This window comes from Carassius carassius, chromosome 8 (assembly GCF_963082965.1).
Source record: "Carassius carassius chromosome 8, fCarCar2.1, whole genome shotgun sequence".
In the NCBI taxonomy this organism is placed as follows: Eukaryota; Metazoa; Chordata; class Actinopteri; order Cypriniformes; family Cyprinidae; genus Carassius; species Carassius carassius.
In genome coordinates this window covers 22,953,182-22,974,222 of record NC_081762.1, presented here as the reverse complement: position 1 = coordinate 22,974,222, position 21,041 = coordinate 22,953,182, and the positions used below count along the sequence as shown (strand labels likewise).

The following is a 21,041-nucleotide window of genomic DNA, read 5'->3' as shown; positions in this document are numbered from 1 at the left end:
CTAACTGGAAATAGCAGGTCATCCAAGGACTGTTTGCCTGCTGTTTTAGTAATACTGTGAATTTGTACTCTTCACACACAGTTTTTTGCTGACTTTATAGGGATTTTAGATCTAGCCTAGGTGATCAGTATTACTAGAAATTCCAGACAATTGTGTTGAGACAAGTTGGAAAGAGATTCTGGTCGTACATGAAGAGGCTCATTCCTGACCCTTCTCTTCACTCCACCAGTCCTTCATCTAACAGAGTGAGTCCGAATAAAAGCAACAGTCCTCTTCACTTCTCTCTCCGGCAGGTGGCAAGTCCTTCAAGGAGGCCTTTGAAGGAACTCCACAATCCGCCCGAGCCCCTGCTGTCTGATTCAAGAGTCCTGAGGCCAGATGTGAGGAATACTTCATCTCCTCCACCACTGGGCTTTAAAAGGCCACCTGGAATGTATTGCACCTCAACTCGATCCTGTAAGAGCCAGAAAGGCTTTGAGCAGGCAGTACTGTATTCATATCGCTGCAGCGGAAAGCGCACAGATGTACACAAAGGCATGAATGTAGCAGCTCCAGGCGGCCTTAAACAGCATGGCTGTGCCATCATGGCTATTGTGTGTGATGAAAATGATGAGCAGGAGCCACTCAAATGTGTGGAGAGAACGGTGGCATGCAGAGACTTTCTGGTTACCGATGCACACATTTGCGAGTACACACAAACATGAGCCAACAAACAAAACCTGTGATAAGTGGAAAAGTACACACTCAAAGCAAACAACAAACTGGGGCTAATGCATTCTGGGTCAAATTAGGCCTCCAGCCAATGATAATAAGAATTTGGAGAGTGCATCAAATGCGGTCTTCAATGAATTCCCTTCAGACATTTAAAGCAAAACCCATGTAGCGGTTTGACAGAAGCTCCCCTGGGCTTTTTGGGGGGAATATAATGCATGAAATGTCCCAACCTGGCAGACATGACTGAAATAGGTGTTCTGGGAAATTGCAACAACATAAATGGTAAAATATACACATTTCTGAAAGCATATCTACAAAACTAAAACATTTATACATCTTATGACATGAAGTGTGATAGAACAGCTTATTTATACTGCAAGGCATGCAAAGAACATTGTTTCTATAACTAAAAGTTTATCTAAATCAGTAGCCCCCCCCCCCCCCCCCACCAAAAAAAAAATAAATAGAAAAAGGAAATTCACATTTTTGTATAGAGAAATTCATATAATTACTTCAATTCTAAAACAAAAAGACTTACCTTACTTTTATACTTTGTTGTTATTGTTAACCAAAACTATTAAGAATACTTTCCTTTAACTAAAATAAAGCTAATAATGCTGCTTAACTGAAATAAAGCTTTTTTTAAATTATTTTTAAAGTATTAAAATGACTAAACTGAAATACAAATAAAACTAAAAAGATATGCTTAAAAATACACATGACAAAAGCACATAACAAAATGACTAAAATATAAAAGTAAAAGCTCATTCAAAACAAATACATCATACTATTCTATTTTATACTATAATAGTAAAATACCATATAAATAATACCAAAATAATACTGTTAGTGCCTCATAGACTTGATTTCTGAGGGATGAATCAAAATGATTGCATGTCACAGATATTTTCAATAGAACTGGTTTGAATCTGTTTTTGAATCATAATAATTTCATGAAAGCAAAACTGTTGTTTCTGTTGGTTGTGTTCCACTGAAAACGGCTGCAAAGCTTCTATTTGCAGTGATGTTTTCAACACTTAAACCAGGCTAATAAATCTCCCTATTAGCTCAGCGGCTGATTTGTTCAGTGCTGGATTTATTAGCTTAGTCACTTCCTCCCTCACTTCCTCCTTTTCTTACCCTTAGCTGGTTTATCACACTCACAGTCATTTCGAGCCAACTATTGGAACAATTAAATAGCAAGTTCATTCAGACTACAAAGTCAACAAAGTTCAGACTACACACAGCATATGAGGTAGTTGCCACAATCTATATCCTCTAACTTTACGGTTGGTCTTTGCTTGGGCGAAAGGCCATAGAAATATAGAGTACAATACTTTAGTCAGCAGTGTCTAAGGTGCCCCTTTTGTCTAAGCTTGACCAAACCTATCAGTTATTCCCCCTTTCATGCACACATGCATTTTTTTTTTACTTTATATTGACCGTTGCTTTAATACTGAGTAAGACCAAGTAAGATATTTACTTTTAAAGAAATTATTACTTTTATTCAGCAAGGATGGATTTAATTAGTCAAGAATAACAGTAAAGATATTTATAACATTAAAAAGATTTACATTTCTAATAAATTCCGATCTTTTGAACTTTCTATTATTTGAAGAATCCTAAATAAGTATCACATTTTCTGCAAAGAGTGGAATAATGACTGCTGAAAATCCAGCTTTGCCATCACAGAAATAAATTACAATTTAAAAAATATTAAAACAGACAACAGTTAGTTGAAATGGCAATATTTCATAATATTACTGTTTCACTGTATATTTAATCAAATAAATGTGGCCTCATTGAGCATAAGAAACTTCTTTCAAAAACATAAAAAAAATCCCAAACTGCTGAACAGTAGCATATAATGCTATTTTTTACACCAAGCCAAATGCTCATGCAAACTTTTAGCATTTTTATGTCTTTATTAAGACAATATTTTCTATATTTTATAAGCCGTTTGCTGGTACTAAACAATTGTCTGGTCACCACAGGTGATTTCAGGTTATACTATCCTTTATGAATGTAGGCTAAATCTGAGCCTTGTGATCCCTGAGGTTCCCTCTCTCTCTCCCGCTGCTTCTTATCTCCATCTGGTCTTGGGTTTACCGCTGATTGCCAGCTCACTGGCTCTCACTCTCTCTCTCCTTCCCTCTTGTGCAAATCTGGCTTAGGACACAAACACCATTATCTTTGCGAAACGCGCCCACATCTAAAGCTTCGAAACCATAATGTTAGCATAATGTTAGAGAAAACCTGGCCACAGAGTCAACGTCCAATGCAACAGCTGGCCATTAATCATACCATAGTTTTATAAAACACACAGCGACGCCTATTATCAGCCATTTTAAAGGAATAATGCTGAACAAACGTCCTTGTGTAAGGGCCTGATAAGAGAGCACATCACCACACTATGTGTCTCACGGTCTAGGCATACTAATGAAAGAAAGACACAAAACAAGCAGCAAAACCCTTGTAATATGTCATTAGCTGTGTCTGCTAAGGAAAGCATCACTATTACTATGGTTAATACATAGTGTTAGGGATTTAAACAAACCCCTACGCCACAAAAACAATTTCCTTAATTAGTGTTTTTGTCTTGTCTTGCTATTCCAGTAATGAAAATGAAAATGATAAATAATTGATGTTAATAAAAGATAAAATATAAAATGTCTTAAGTCGCTGGGGTATATTTTTAGCAATAGCCAAAAAAACATTGTATGGGCCATTTATCGATTTTCCTTTTATGTAAAAAATCATTAGGATATTAAGTAAAGATCATGTTCCATGAATATATTTTGTAAATTTCCTACCATAAATATATAAAAACTTAATTTTTGATTAGTAATATGCATTGCTAAGAATTTCATTTGGACACTTCAAAGGTGATTTTCTCAGTATTTAGATTTTTAGCACCCTCAGATTCCAGATTTTCAAATAGTTGTATCTCAGCCAAATATTGTCTGATCCTTATAAACCATACATCAATAGAAAGCTTAGTCATTCAATTTTGTAAAATTTACACCTAAGTTTAGGGGTCCAGGATCACAAATCATATATAAAAATGTTTAATAAAACATAAAAATACTTGTTTACAGACTTTATTTTTCTTATCCCATTGCACCCCCCCAAACAAATTTACTCAAAATATGATTAAATGTATTTGCCGAAAAGGGGGGACATGCTAAAAACACTCAGAACACTGCATAGCAACAAAGCAATATCTCAATATCCTTCCACAACACACTAGAAACACCCTAGCAACCATAAAAACATTTATAATACACATAGCAACAGCATAACAGCATAATAATGTCTTAGCATCCGCATAGCAGTGCACAAAAACATTTACGTTAGCAACTGTGTAGAACATAATAATGTCATGACAAAATATTAACAGCCTAGCAACCACTCAAAACACCAAGGAACTTAATACGAACATTACAGTGCCTTGGCAACCTAAAATAACACAATAATAACACCCTAGCGACCACACCAAAAATTCATAATATAGTTATCAACTGCACAGTAACATAATTTTGACAAAACCCAAATCAAAATAGCAACACCCTAGCCACCACCTAGAACACATTAACAAATGCACAGCAACAGGGCAACGCCTGGCAACCAACCAGAACACCCTAGCAACCACAAAATGATTTATAATACCAGCATAATAATTACTTAGAATCCACCTATTCACATGTTAGCAGCTGCTAAGAAAATCATATTGTCTTGAAAATGCCTAGAATACATTAGCAACACCCTAGCAACCACCCAAAATACCTACCAACATCATAGCAACATAGCAGTTCCTTGGCATCCATCCAGAACACACTAATAAGACCCTGGTATCCAAAAAAACATCTAAATGTTTTGCAATATAATAATATCTTGACAAAAGCAACAATAGCATCAACCTAACAACCACCTATAACACCTTAACAACTGAACAGCAACAGGGCAATGGCTTGGCAACTAACCAGAACACCCAATCAATCACATAGCAATGCACAAAAACATTCATAATGCATAAGCAATGGCATAGTAATACAGTAATGTCTTGACAACCTGCCAAATCACTAACAACACCCTAATGCCAAGTTCACACTCCACGATTTTAGCCCCGATTATTACTCGCTGACAGGTTTTGCGAAATCGCCGACAAAGCCCGAAATTAGACCACAATATCACAAAAACCATTTCCTCCTCCTTCCTTTTTTTTCTTTTTCGCCCTTTCTCTGCAAATCAGCACATACATTTTGTATCGCATTGTGGGCTACCATATTAATAACATTTCCAAACTTGCACAAAAAGTTGTTTGCGGAGTTATTGGTGATTCTTCCTATTGTAATGTCAGTGTGTAACCTACTGCTTTTAATCCATCATGCAATGTGAACACAGCAGCAATTAAATGCTACCCCAGATAGTCATACAGTGTGAACACAATGTGATCTGACAACTTTCAAAATAGTGCATTGTGACAACCACTTAGAACACCTTGACAACTGCATAGCAACAGGGAAATGCATCAAAACATCACAACAACTGCATAGCAACATAGCGATGGCTTGGCAACCAACTAGAACACCCTAACAATTTTATTACAGCAATGCACACAACAAAGTAATGTCTTGACAACCCCCAGAAAACACTAGCAACACCCTAATAACCCCCTACAACACTCTAGTAACCACATACTGTAGCAATTAGGGCTGCACAATAAATCACATGCAATATTTAATGCGCATCTTGTCAGTAAAGCCGGTTCTGAGTCGTTGTTTACTGACGAGCTTCACAAAACCACAATGATATTTTGCACGTTTTGTATAGCTTGTCAGTGAACAACGACTCAGTGTAGTAAATGCTGCTCCATGTGAAAGCGTGCAGGTGATTTACAGCTGATTACAGAACCAGCTTTACTGACAAGATGCGCATTAAATATTGCATGCGATTTATCACGCAGCTAGTAGCAATTCACAAAAAATCATAATAAGTTAGCAACTCCATAGCAATATAAAGTCTTAACAAAACCCATAACACAAAAGCAACACCCTAGCAACCACACAAAATACCTTAATAACCACAATAATAGAGCAATGCCTTGACAGACAACCAGAATACCCTAGCAATTGCATAGCAACACACACAACATTGTATTGTAGCAAAGCACACAACATTATTTTCTCGACAACCCCAAAAATACACTAAGAACACCCTAACAACTATTCAAAACACCATAGCAACTACAAAACAATATGGAAAAGCATTGACAGCTGAACAGAACGCACTCCCTATCAACCACAAAAACATTCACAATACAGCAAACTGCATGTCTTGACAACCCCTTAAAAGACATTAGCACAAAAAAATCATAATACGTTAACAACTACATAGCAACATTATGATGTCTTGACAAAACCCAGAACACACTAGCAACATCCTAACAAACATGCAGAACGGCTTAACAAGTGCACAGCAAAAGCGCAATGTCTTAGAAACCAACCAGAACACCCGAGTAACCACTCAGAATGCCATAGTAACCGGACAGCAATATGCACAATGTCTTGAAAACTTTCCAAAACACACTAGCAAAGCCCAGAACACCTTAACAACTTCACAGCAACATGCCAATGACTTGGTAATCAACGAGAACACACTAAGAACCACAAAACATGCATAATAAAGTTATCAACTGGATAGCAAAATAATAATGTCCCCAAAACTCAGAACACCCTAGCAACCACCCACTACACCTTAACAACTGCATAGCAATGCACACAACATTGCATTGTAGAAAAGGACACAACATAATGTCTTGACAACCTCCCAAAATACTAGCTACACACTAGCAACCACCCGAAATACCATAGCAACTACATAGCAACGCCTTGGCAACCAAACAGAATGCACTGATGACACCCAAGCAACCACAAAACATTGACAATACAGCTACATATATTGACAACCTCCTAAAACACACTAGCAACACCCTAACTATAATTTGTTTCATAATACGCATCATAAAAATAAAATAATACGCAATATAAAAATAAAATAATACGCATCATAAAAATAAAATAATACGCATCATAAGAATTAAATAATATGCATCATAAGAATTTAACAATACGTATCAAAAAAATGAAATAATACGCAACATAAAAATAAAATTATACGCAACAAAAAATTTAATAATATGCAACATAAAAATAAAATAATACGCAACAAAAAATGTAATAATACACAACATAAAAATAAAATAATACGCATCATAAAAATAAAATGATACGCATCATAAGAATTTAATATTAGGCATCATAAGAATTTAATAATACGCATCATAAAAATAAAATAATACGCCACATAAAAATATTATGCAACATAGAAATCTAATAATACACATCATAAAAATAAAATAATACGCAACATAAAAATAAAATAATACGCAACATAAATATACAATAATACGCAACATAAAAATGTCTTGACAAAACCCAGAACACACTAGTAACACACTAACAACCAAGCAGAACACCATACTGTGCAGAAACAGGGCTATGGTTTAGAAACCAACCAAAACACCCTAGCAACCACAGAACAATGCACAAAACATTCCTAGTATGTTAACAACTGCATAGCTACACAGTAATGTCATAGGTAAGAACAACTCAAAACTTCCTCAGAATATATATAAAAATTTAATTTTATTGTTGTCATTGCATTGAAAGTGTGGCTCTAAATTGTGTTATTTTAGACTACAGGGGAATTTTGTGTTTGAACAACTGCTGATGTGACAAAGTGCTCTCACTCTGGCAGTTACTAGACTGATGCTAGAGTAAAGGTTCAGCGCTGATGGACGGTTTCCTAACAACATCCTCTTCTCCACTCTCAGAGGACGGCCAAAATTGAGCTGAAATGGCTTTCTCTGACCTGTGCACTAGAAACAGTTCCATCGCTTTAAATGGCGTCCAAGCACTGAATACAGTTGATAGACTCCAATCAATTCTGCCACTAAAGCTGTTCCTTGTCATTGATTTTTGAATTTAATATTATAGAGTGCTCACTCTCCTCCTATTTATAAGATATTTGGATGCTTTTCCAGAAAAATAATTCTTACCCCCTATCCTAAAGCCAAAATCCACAGGCTGGAGTAAAGACTCTGCTTGTCTTTGAAAGAAAAGCTTGATCAAACATACAGACAGAGCACTGCTTTCATGTGCTCACACTGTCCGTCTTAAAAAAAAAAAAAAAAAAAAACAATATGCTACATTGAAATAGACTATTTTTGCAGTCACTATCTACAAATCCCAGATCCCAGGTCTGGAGAAAGACGTGGAGAGGAAGGAAACGGTAAATGGAATCAGGAAATGACAGATAGTGTAAGAGGAAATAGAGATGGAAGGCGATAAAGGAGTGGGATGAGAGTATTGATATGAATCATATTAGCATCTCAATAGAGTGTACTAAGCCGAGCTTACAAAATACAAATTACCGCTGGGAAAGGCTAGGAATGGGCTTCGGACTTGACCCTCCGGATTTCAAAGCACCACTGATGCATTAAGTTGCTCCTCCTCCCTGCGGCAGGCAGGTTCAACGCTGGTGCGATAGTGAGAGCGGTTTATCGCCAGTGTCAAGCCTCCAAGCATCACACCGAGAGTGAAAGCTCATACAGAACAACAGGAAAACAAAAGCAGCATGGCTTGCGTCAACTGCATTCTCCTGTAGGGCTACCTCAAAGCACGTTTAGTGATATAAGGAGCGTCAATGAAGCCTGTTGGACATCTGTCCGAACAGACACAACCCTAGAGGTATCAGTTAGTCTGAATGTGATATAACAGAGCAAGAAATCGAAATCGAGAATGCACATCAGGATAAGGCATTACAGTATATGTCAGTGAAATCAGAGTGGGCGGGCGAGCAAGTACAAAGGTGTAGGACTCATCACAGCACTGTCTGTTCCTCATCCTCTCAGGACTCATTGTCCTGACCACGCGTGTCACTCAAGGAAGTGCATTTACCTCCCGGCTGCATGGTTCAATCTGTCAAGACTCCAGCAATTTGAACACTTGCCGCACCTCTCTGCAACGGTTACAAACCTCAAACCAAATAGGTGAGGAACAAGTTAATTAGCCTGTCCATCAGTGAGGCTTTCTTTGTGTTAAAGCACCGTTGTAATGACCATGTTAGCCGAAGCAGCTCTTGATCCAGGGAGTTATTTCAGCCTTTCTTCACCTGGCTTTAGTCAGCAATCACACAGGGTGGATGGCCTGGTGAAGTGTCCTCTTCCAGTGATCCGTTTTGTCAATCAGAACAGCATGTGTCTCCCACAAGAGTCGGCCAATCACTCAGTGTGTAAATCTGCATATAAGTCAAGAGCACCGTGTCAATTTATGTAATACCTACGCTGAAGTCTATGCTTGGAATACTACTTTCTTGAAGCAGTTCTAAGTGATTTATTTGAAATATCAGGAAGGAAATGTCATTGTTTGACTGATCTCAGTGAATTAGGTGTCTGGAAATATCACTCAGACAGCCTTAGTCTCCCCAAAAATGTGTGGATGGAATCTTTGTTTAGCCAGACAGAAGATTTTGAAGCACTTTCTGTCTGTCAGTCACTCATGATATAGCTTTTGACAACTTCTGCAAAAATGAGAAGATGTGCTACTGCTCTCTGACTTTAAAGGCCTCTATGATTTTAAAAAGATGGAGCTTGTTTAATTCAGTGGCTAAACATTCTGTTCTCACCAAAGACGATAATGGTAACTATAAAGTTTTAATAATCATTCTAATTCTATGAGAATAGCAGATAATATAATTGGAATCATTTTTAGAACTTCTTTTTTGTTTTTTGTTTTTTTACAGCTCATGAACGATAAAAAATATACACAGCCAATCAGAACTGACTTTAGTCTGGTGGAACTTTTTTGAATGGTGACGGCAAAGGCCTGTATAAACCAAGAATGATAATGACAACTATAACTATAATAATATTTATATTTGTGTCCTCACCAGCCAATGTTAACTGTCTATTTATTCTGAGCTTATGCGCTGTAGTTTTAAAATAATGATGGTGGATGTATTTGACCTGCTGCTGCTTTACATTTTGCAAAGATTCCAAAGGAAAAATAGGTGCTTTTGGATACATGAGATCCTTCAAAGACGAAAGGAGTTGGGAGAATCTGTCACCCGGCATAGAGAGTTTCACTTTTGAGGACAAATGTTGTTCATACCTCCATATGAGTCAGAATCAGTTCTGGTTTTCGCTGTTCTTGTTTCGTTTTTCACACAGCTTTAAACAGCAGAGGTCCTTTCGAGTGCATCTCAACATTGAATCTAGCTAGTGTTATCTATCAAATCTAACAGTGAATTTAGCTAATGTAGTAGAATGTAGTGGTGCCTGTACTGGATTGCAGATGCATGGAAAATTATTTTAACTTAGTGAAACTAGTGTATAACAAACTGAGAAGGTGGGTGGGAGCATATTCAGATGTTTTCCACCTAAAACCCTTTGACTAACTTTACATTAACCTAGTAGCTGCCCTGCTGGCTTCAATGTTTGCACGCTGAATAATGGTGAATTTGTGAGAGGTCATGGTTGTGTTGATGGCATTTCACTCATGAAGGCTTCCAAAATTTGAGACAACACAAAATGGGGTTTGCTGAAGCAATATCCTTAAAGTCAATACGGAATCCAAATGGACACTGTTTACTTTTTAATGCACATTCTTGGTCACATTGTGCATGATTCACTGGTGCACATTATTCATAGTAAAATGCCTTAGTAAACTTCTATCAAAATGCAATAACATGCTCGTCTGCCTCTGAATCTGAAACGACTTTCCTGTTCAGATGATAGTATGAATCCCTCTTATTCAACCCTTCGCCTCCAACCACCAAGCTCCATATGCACACATTTAATGATCCAGCCAATGAATAAATTCAATTGCCATCTGAAAATGGTGTGGTTTGTGAACACTGTTTCACGTTCACATTAATAGCAGACACTGTGTACATACTTCGACAGGCCATTATATTTTCCACAAACTATCCGTGAATCCAAACAAAATGTTTGACCATTGGGCAAATTCATTGTGGACTTTTCAAACAATTACAGTAATTAACATGCAGGGCTGCATCTTCTTGTTTAAACTGATTGTACAATGAACCACAGAAGCATTCAGTGTTTGTCCCAAACTATCTATCTATCTATCTAATGTAAGTTTAATATCTGTATCTATTCTACTCTAACTGTATAGTTATTGCTGCAAGTCTCTTGTTCTAGTTGCATAAATATAGCTTTCCATCAGCAGATCCACATGGACATGATAAAAAACTTTATTATTCATCATTCCTCTAATTAAGAGAGTTTGTTAACTCACTCTCTGGCCCCAGGGGGGTTTATTTTGCTGATGAACAAAGAAGTAGTACGCAAGGGAAATGCCAATTAACCCCATTTAATTGGACTCTACACCTGCATAAAGACCGACTGCAATAAAAATACCTTGACTTAGCGATAAATTCCTCATATTACCAGAAAGATACACCATCCAAACGCAAATGTGAGTAAAGAAATCTCTCTCATGTAAACATATATGCATGATACCTGCAGTAGCCTACACATACTGGGCAAAATGGATACAAACATGGTAATTTAACACTGAAAACCTAAATGGAGCTGTAAAGGTGAGTCACATACTAGGTTGATTGTCACTCTGCAGTATGTGTCAGCTATAAAGGAGATCTGACTGTTAGCATTTTGATATGTGAGCCTTTAAAGCAATACCAGGCACACAACATAGTGCCAGTGAGGCTGAATAACCTAAGCTTAAATTGCAGGTGCATCAGTCACAAAGCTATCAAATGACTTAAAATGTCAAGGAGAACATCTCAGAAATAACAATATGCCAGACATGCACCAACGGCATCAGGGAAATGGAATAGGCTAAAAGTTGGCACTTACTGACAGAGACAGCCTTCACAGCATAATTGCTAAATGCCACAAAAGTATGGCTTAAATAAAACTCACAGAATTGAATCGCCACCTCTTTGACCCAGAAGAATATACAAAACTATGCTTCACAAAGAAGGGTTTTACAAGCTGCAACTCAAAAAAATGTGTGTGAAGTCAGTATATGAGGAGCAGAAAACCTACAAAAGTAATGTGGCCTGATGAGTGACCTTTCACCCTATTACCATCAGTGTTGCAGACATCTTTCCCTCTTTATTTTCCCAGTCATCTTTAAGTTGTCACATCGTTTCAACCTTCATTACTCAAAGAATTACCCTCTTAAATAGTGCAATTTCACACTGCACACAGTTCAGGACGTGTTCAACAGCCATCCAAGAAGGAATTAAGCTGTTGCCAAGCCAAAGAATGGACCTGCCCTTTATAAGGCTCTATAATAAACAAATCAATTCACGATATATTAATGATTCATTAAATATAAGAGTTTCCTACTACTTGCAAGAATACATACAAGAATTCAACAAAACTCCAGTCTTAAAATAAAGGTTCCAAAAGGATGTTTCAATTTGTATTTATTCTTTTATTCAATTTTTAGCAGGGAAGCCATTTTATTTATCTAACCTTTTAATGGACATTCTAAAAGAACCATTTTTTCCCCCTCAGATTTTTAAATAATCTTTTTCCACTATAAAGGACCTTTTGTGGAATGTAAGTATGCCATGGATGTTAAAGGTTCTTTATGGAACCATCAATGCCAATGAAGAATCTTTATTTTTAGTAGCGTGGCATTTAAATTCAGAATTTTCCACCTAAACAACACTGTAAAAATGTTTTGTAAAAATTTTATGCTGAAGATGTGCCTCGTGTTGTAATTCCTAAATCAATTGGTCTAATTCAAGCCAAAAATATCATGCTTGACACTCATGCATAACATACATTTCAATCAAATATACAACAACTCTAGCACAATCCCCCAGATTCTGTTTCACATCAATATTCAAAACAAAAACAACAATCAAAACCATTCAACCGCCACCCTTTCCACTTCATCTGCCTCTCTTTTTTTCCAGTGTTCCTCAGCCATTTTTTATAGGGTTCCTTCTGCAGAACCCTTAACTTTACACGATTTGGATGCCTCCTTTAATTTACACACTCATTTCACTTCATAGAGCATTTTACAGAAGAAACGATCAATGAAAACCGTCCAAACTGTGAAGTTTTGAGGCCCTCCAAGTCCTGGATCAAGAAATACTGAGCTATGTAAGTGCTTCTCAACCCTATTCCTGAAAAATACACATTTTGGGTGGCTTTCAAGTCTCCTGTATCCTAATCTCAACATTAAAAATTCAGCAAGGAAGGTTGATTCATTACATTATGTCATTTTAGGGACTACACATTTTGCGTTTCCTCATTTTATGTTGTTAAATTATAATAATGTTAATACACCAACATATTTAAGCTGCAAAATGTACTGATAACAACAATGGAAGCCCACATGATCACCCATACTGTAAAAAAGTTTTTTTTCTAAAGTTGTAAACGCTCATTGGAGTGTGTTTTACAGGAAAATACTATTTGAGTCTTTAACTTTCAAACTTCACATTTGATTCAATGTGTTATTTTTTCCGATACTTTGTAATTATTTGTGATATGCACTATTAATTAACTAAACATCATAAATATTAAAATAATACTAATAATTGAAACAAAAATAATACAAATATTTTTTGGATGGATCACACAATATATTATATTTCACTGCAAAATAGCCTGTGCATGATGTCTTCAAAATCTCTTTAAATCACAAGGTAATTAAGGCTTATTAAGACTCATTAATAAACTTTTACAATATTTTACAGTAGAAAAAAATAATATCCACGCCGAATACTTTAAGGAGTTAGTACATAAAAAATTACTTTGGTACATGAGACCCAAAACACAATAGCAAAGTTCAACAGGGAGAAAAGCTTGCACACATAATTGTAGCAGATTTCTAACAAAACAATTTTGTTTAGACGCCAAAACGTGAAAAAACGCAAAGAGCTCAGTGCATAAACAAAACGTTTTCAATTCACATCATCATCAGTTTTTTTCCCTAACACTACATTTATATAGATTGTCTTTTAAATATGCCATTTATTTTCAGAATATAATAAGGTAACTTATTATTATGATATATATTGTTCTCATTTTAGGTCTAGGAGCATTCATCCAAAATGTACAGCACTGGGGCTCCTCCAGAACCCGGATCGAGAAGCAGGGCTCTACATCAGCACCGTGGACAGCGACCATTCAAACACAAGAGCTCTACACAAAACACTTCAGGTCAGCCTGCCCCTCCACTACGCCGCAGGACCCACTGAAACGATGTTTTAGTGGGATTTCTACACTACAGCAGCTGGTCTTTTTTTTCTGAGCACAGCGTCTGTGTGATGTCTCAAAACTGCTAAGAAACCTCATGATGACACATTCAATTAAACTGATTCACTGTAAGGTAGATGAGACACCAAACGAGAACAATTACTGCACACAATTGTATTACTTACTGCGTCGTGCAGGCTCGTTTGGGAACGGTCTGTGGAGATGGTCCTTGAGGGATGCTTGATATAGCCAACGCGTGTTTGTGCGCGCGCGTGTGTACGTGTGCGTACTAGTAAGACGACAGGTAAATAAATATGCTCTTTTAATTGCTCGCGCTAGGCGTTCACTACGTATTAAACTTCAACTGCCTCTGTGCGCGTGAAATTGCTCTCGTACGATTAATATTGCGTGCGTCGCTTGTGTGCGAGATTAACCTTGCACAATTGCTTTTAAATATTCGTGTGCTTAAATAACAGTCAAATGTTTTACAATTAAACAAATAATAATAGTAATTAGAGAACAAGATATACAGGTGTGCTTCGCGTGAATGTATTGCTCGATTACAGCGAGTGACAACAAATTAAATAAAGCGGACACGCAAAATAAAGCTGCGCTAGACGTAAACGTTCACACACAACTGTTTACAAACGTGTGTCTGATTGTCGTTTTCCCCAGATCGCACGAACATCAGACGCTAGCGAACTTGCCATGATTCCGTCGCCTAAAAGACTTGCAGGTGAAAAATAAATACGAAATATCGATGGGAATCAAACGGCTCATGAGAGCATCCTCTGTGGAAGCCGGTCAGGACTGAATATATATGATGTAATATCGGCAAATAAATAAATAAATAAACACGGTAGCAACACACAAACGACGACGGCTCGCGGAGCCTCCCTCTCCTTCCTCGCGCTCTCGGAAACGTTACTGTCCCTCGCTCGCTCGCGACGTCACAGGGCAGCGCGCCCCTCTCTCATCTGCAGTCTGTAGTGTGCAGTCCGCTCACTACGTGAAGACACCACCGGTGAATAGAGAGGGAATTAAAGCGCTCATTGGCTGACGGAGAGACAGATGGTGCGCTCATATCCCAGATAAATAGTGCAGACCTCCTCCCTGCGCAGGGTGCACGAGCCAATGGAAGCCCGTGGTCTCCAGATCTTCTCTTCTAGTGAAGTGTCACTTTGATGTATGTAGTCATTCTGTCACTGTATTATATTTTTCGTCGACTGGAGCATCTTGATTCTTTTGTGGGAAACGAAGCTGATTTGCTGGCTTAGTCTTTTGGCTGGTTTTATAAGCCTAGCACTTTTTATCTGGTAGTCCAGTTGAACACCATGGCTTGTGCAGGCCAGGAGACATAAACCAGATATGACTAGTTTGTGCATAAACCAGATATGACTAGCAAACCATCTAAGGTTGGCTTAAGATAGGTTGGTGCTTCAGTTGTCACGTTCAGGGTGACTACTCATCCTTCCAGTGCTTTCAAGGCAGCATTGTAATATGTATGTTCCCTATACTGGAAAAAAACAGCTCAAGCTGGTATTAACTGGAAGCAGTAATAAATTACAACTTATGTGCTGCTTAATAGATTATTTAAACTATAATTTACAAATTTACACATGGACTTTTATTTTGTTGAATACCATCACATTTCCAGTGTTCTGGCCTTTACCTCTTACTCTAAGTTTTAGCATCCACTTTTGAAGCAATCTATGAACAAAGAGAAGAGATTTTACCACAGATATGTATTCTTTGCACTCAATAATTTGACATTTGAGGACATATATTAAATTACTTTATTTCAAATATCTGCATATTTTGCAGCTGTGTTGTAAGTGCACACATTCACTCAGGCAATGAACATCTACAGATCCACAGATTCATTAAGTATATTTATTATTACATTTTTCAGATACTTCTGATTGCAAGACTTGCAAGACTTGAGGTTGATATTGAAGAATTCTGTTTTACTCTTACTGTTTTACTTCTGCTGCTGCATGATATAAAAGCTTAAACTATTTTATTAAATCTATTGAATATATTTATTAAAATTACCATTTTTATTCAGAAATTATAAATTTCTACATTTCACACACAAAGAAACAGGCAAAATGTAATTCAATAATCTGTATTATTCACATTTTTTAACAGTGTGCATATGTATGTTTGCATGGAGATTTGCACTGGACTTCTTTCATTAATGTGTTTGCATAATGAATTATACAATTGATTATTTGTGCCAAGGCTGTGTTATGTGACAACAGCAAAGCATCAGAACCAAAGCCTATAAACCTAAGCTTACTTACAACTAAAGCTGTTCAGTTTGTTGTCCTATACACAGTTGGAAATTAGCATTTTTGATCCATGTATTCTCTAAGGAATTGTCAGTGGGTTTTGGGAATGGCGATTTACAGTTTATAAATAAAATTAGGGCTGTGGCCTATATTGTTTCTAAGAGATGTTTTGCTCTATAACATAAATTCCATATTGGCATAAAGAAGACATTGTTTTCTTAAACCAAATCTTTTTGCAGCAAATGCTTCAAAAGAAAAGAAAAAAAAGAAAATAATTCAAAGTCTTTTCATCCTAAAACTATTCTTAAAAACCTATAAGAAATTCCCAAGGGAACCTGTGGTGAATAAGCCTCCCGGATTGGCCTAAAAATCGACCCAAAGACTGAACAGCTATGCCTATGCTCTTTATGAAATAAAAAGTTAGTTCCCAGTTTCTTGTTTCCAGCTTGGGAATGGAAGAGTTCCTCTGTGAGAGAGCTGCTCTAAACCCTGTATCTCTGTTCTTGGCAGTAAAAGCTGAGAGGATGAGTCATGCTGGTTGAAAATGATATCTCACTATTCGATGAGAGCAGCATTTATCATGTGAGTGAGGGTGCAGGCAAACATTTAATTATAGACCTAGTCCATTAGAATGTCAACACCTCAGCAGTCTCTTTCCCACAAAGTCAATAATGACCTTTAAAATGTTCTGATTTGCTGGGAAGAAATGTGACACAATTTCCATGTTTGCAACCACCGGTGTTGCAGCAGAGTAATCAAATGGATGGCCATACGTAAAACCAAACCACTGCCACATCTAATTTCATCAGAGGATCACTCTCAAACTCTTCTGAGCATTAGTTCTGTGCTCTCCCATTAGACGGAAGGGAAATTGGACAGTGTGCAGTGGGCTGCTGTAATTACTCATGCAGATGCTGTCAGACTCATGACAATAGATTGTCCTTGCTGAGCGCAAACAGAGGAGTACAGGAGGATAGGGAGCACTTCATTATTCCCCGCTGCAAATGTTTTTGTGCTGCCACTTTCAAGGAGCTCTCATTTACATATATAACGCTATGAGGTGGGGGCAAATCATGTACATCAGTCCATAAGCACTATAATTTCACCATAGGGGATGTGCATTCGCATAAGAGGTGCTGTTTCCACACACCAGTAGGCCTATTAACATTCATTTGGAAGAGCCAAATGTATCTCTCTGTGCAGTATTGGTTTACGTGGCTATGAATAATTTGAAGTATTAATTTGAAGCAATTATTATTAGTCTTGCTTGCTGTAACAAGTTTAACTCATCCTGTACCATAAGCGCTTCATATATTGATCATATCGTATTATAATTTCAAATTGTGTGGCTTGATGTGTGCGTAAGTGGTTAGATTTATACAGTTTGTCCAAAATGGGGTGTGGGGTTGAGGGGAAAACTGATTTACAGATTTACACAGAAAGATAGAGAGAAAGAAAGAAAGAATTGGATCTTCTAAATTCTGTCTGGGTCAGTTTTCAGATAAATCTTTCCTATGAAGGCCAACTGTTTACGCTCTCCCTATTTCTGGATCAATTCTATTCATCAGAACTGTCTTGATCTCACGCTCTCTTTTTCTTCAGCTCAGAACAAAGCCCTTCACTGGTCAATCTATTCCAAGGTTGTTCACAGACAGGTAAGATCAGTGAAATCATGACTTCCTCACCTGGGATCTGTTCTGTTGGGTGTGACACTTGAGTTCTGATCCCGGGACGAACTCAGCCGGTCTGTGATGAGCAAGAGAGCAGCAGACAGCACATGCCAAGCTGTGAATGCAGCATCTTGTAGCATGACCTGAAACATTCTTGAGCAGTATATAATATTTCTATTGATGTAATGATGTAATGATGCTGAAAATTCAGAAATTAATTACATTTTAAAACATATTACAATTGAAAACAGTTATTTTAAACCATAATAATATTTTACAATATAGTGGTCTTTCCTGTACTTTTTGTCAATTAAATGCAGCCTTGATGACTTCTTTCAAAAAACATGTAAAACACTTTCTGTTTTCTTAATGCAAGCAAATGCTGCAATTCTTTAACAAACTAAAGTTGCAAGAAAGCAATCTATAAATGAGTTCTGATGTATATACTTCATGAAGGAACGAGGCTCATTCCTGTCTGTAATGTACCTCTCCAAATTGACAATCAAAATAATGCATTTCCTGATGTGTTTCCCTTCAGGTATCCCAGCAGTGGAATCAGTGAGTCACAAAGTCCTGAGCGAGAAATATCGACATAATGAAAACCAAAGAGAGAGAGAGAGAGAGAGAGAGAAAACACTGTGCGGGAGTAGCTCTGGTTACAAATGCTGCCGGTGACACCTCATCTTTCAGCTCAAACTCGGCTGTCATCATCTTGGCCCTCTCTTTCACAAACTCCCACTCCTAATGTCACCTTCACTCTCTGCAGTCACAGAGAAATTAGTCTCTCACCTTAAACTGCCCTCATCTTCCTTTTCACTATGACAATTATCACATTTTACATCACATTCATCCTTTGCTCTAGTCCTCACACACTCCTTTCTCTCCCCAGCGGCCGGTTTCTAGGAGTTCTCTACTCGATATTTATATCGTTGTTGAATAATTAAAGACAATCTCCTCTTCTCTTTTCATTATGAAAGTCCTGTTCTCCAGCACATCTGATTGATTTCAGGTTCTCTCGGCTCAACGTTCAGCCTAAAATATCTGAGAAGTCCTAGGAACTCGCCATTCTTCTTGATTACAATTATCAAGCTTTTGAGACACTTTCATTATAACTGGTGATTAGTGGTGTTTGGTAATCCAAGCGTAAGTGATACTAATGCTCCTACGCAGGGGTATCAGATTTAACAAGCCCACAAGACATCATAGTAACTACATAGCAATGCCTTTGTAAGATATGAAATCGCACTTACAATGTGAATTATAGTGTCGCATTACTAGAAACAAAGTCACAATTGCGAAATATAAAGTTCCATCTTGGAGACACATTTACATTTACAATGTGACCTTATATTTCTTGAAAGTTACATTTAAATTCATTGTCTCAAAAAATATTTGCAATTATAAGATAGAAATTCGCAATTACAATGCAAGTTATATTTCGCAGTTGTGACTTCTCATGCGAAACTATAAGTCACAATTACGAGAAAGAAACTAAACAAAACATAATTTGGAAGAAATGAATTTGAAATTGAGAGATAGAGTCAAATCCCAAGAAATAAAGGCTAATTTTTGTTAAAATGTGGAAATTTAAATTAATCTTCACAATTGTGGGAGAAAGTGGCAATTGTGAGAAAGTCACACTGAGACACTTAAAGTCACATTAACTAAAAATAGTCACAATATCAGTCACAGCTGGCAGACAACGTCAAAATGATAAGAAATAGTCATAATTACAATAAATAATGTCGACACTGAGAGAGAAAGAATGACACTGTACGAATTCAGATTTTTAGTTTGAATGTTGCAATTGCAAGAAATAGTTGCAGTGATAGGATATAAAGTCACACTTATATGTTATATACTTATATATAATTATATGTTTTACAGTTACATTGTGAGATAAAACATATCGTGATATTAAGTCATAATTGGGAGATACAAAGTAGCAATTAATCCACACTCCAAGTGAGATTAAATAAGACAAAGAGCATAGTTGTTAAATTCAAGTTTTAATATCTCTAACTGTGCAATAAATAAACATTTACAGAATAAGTTACAGTATCAGTCACGTAGAGATTAATTGTACTCATCATACATCAGCTTGTATATACATGTGACCAAACGAATGGAGAGAGACAGCAGCATACTGGATCAACTCTACAGAGCTTCATCTATTTACTGTGAGGAAAGGTGAGGAATCTGTACACAGCAGGTTATGATGGGGCTTTGTGGACAAAAACTACAACAACTACATTTGAAAAAAATACCAAAACATTCGGGAGAGGAGAGTAGGATGTAAACTTGCATACAATACTGTACTGTCCACAGCACGGTTTGTTCAAACAGCTAGCATATTACATGATTTCAAAGTGTACATCTGCAAAACAGTTATGTCATCAAATACACATCATTCAGTCGCACCACATTCGTTTTATTTACCCAACTTTTCTTGTAAAAAGCAGCAGAACTGACACACATTTCCTTTCATTCCTCAACTGACCTAAAATCTCTCAAAAAGATCAATAAAAAGTCAATAAAAATAGTACAGTAAAATATATCAAATGCCACGAACTTAACATTACACGTTGCATGAAATAATAACAACTGACAGCCAAATAAAATTATAAAAACAAAATATTCCAGATATCTACACTTGATGCGAGAGACCCGGAGATGGGAACCAAATACAGCAATATTATAAAAAAATATATATTCCAGGTTACATACAAGTTAAGTCAGATGAAGAGTGTCATATTAACCATCACCACAGAAAAGACTTTGAGTCAGGCTGAATTTTATTCTCCTCAACAAACAAAAAAAGTGTTTAAAGTTACACACTAACAATGGAAGCCTATCAGGAAAGTGTATTACTGTACCCATAGACCTCCACTCTAAGAGCATTTCCCTTTTCTGAGGTAATAGAAAGAGATGTGAGTTTGATCTGCAATGTTCAATCCATTTCTCACTTGTTTTCCCTATCTCTCGCATTGTGTGAAGTGTCTTTTCTGTCTTTTTCCCCCTGTTCACTGACCG

General features: G+C 36.9%; 1 protein-coding gene and 1 long non-coding RNA gene across 2 annotated transcripts in view; one reads left to right on the top strand and one right to left on the bottom strand.

Annotated features, from left to right (window-relative positions):
- The window catches only part of LOC132145569 (gamma-aminobutyric acid type B receptor subunit 1-like), a 131,232-nt gene extending 116,221 nt beyond the window's left edge, over window positions 1–15,011 (bottom strand). Inside the window, exon 1 of the mRNA XM_059556692.1 lies at window positions 14,230–15,011. The gene's annotated coding sequence lies outside the window, so the exon portion shown is untranslated. The remainder of the gene's footprint in view (window positions 1–14,229) is intronic.
- The window catches only part of LOC132145572 (uncharacterized), a 229,446-nt gene that overhangs the window by 107,679 nt on the left and 100,726 nt on the right, over window positions 1–21,041 (top strand). The gene's annotated exons all lie outside the window — the stretch shown is intronic.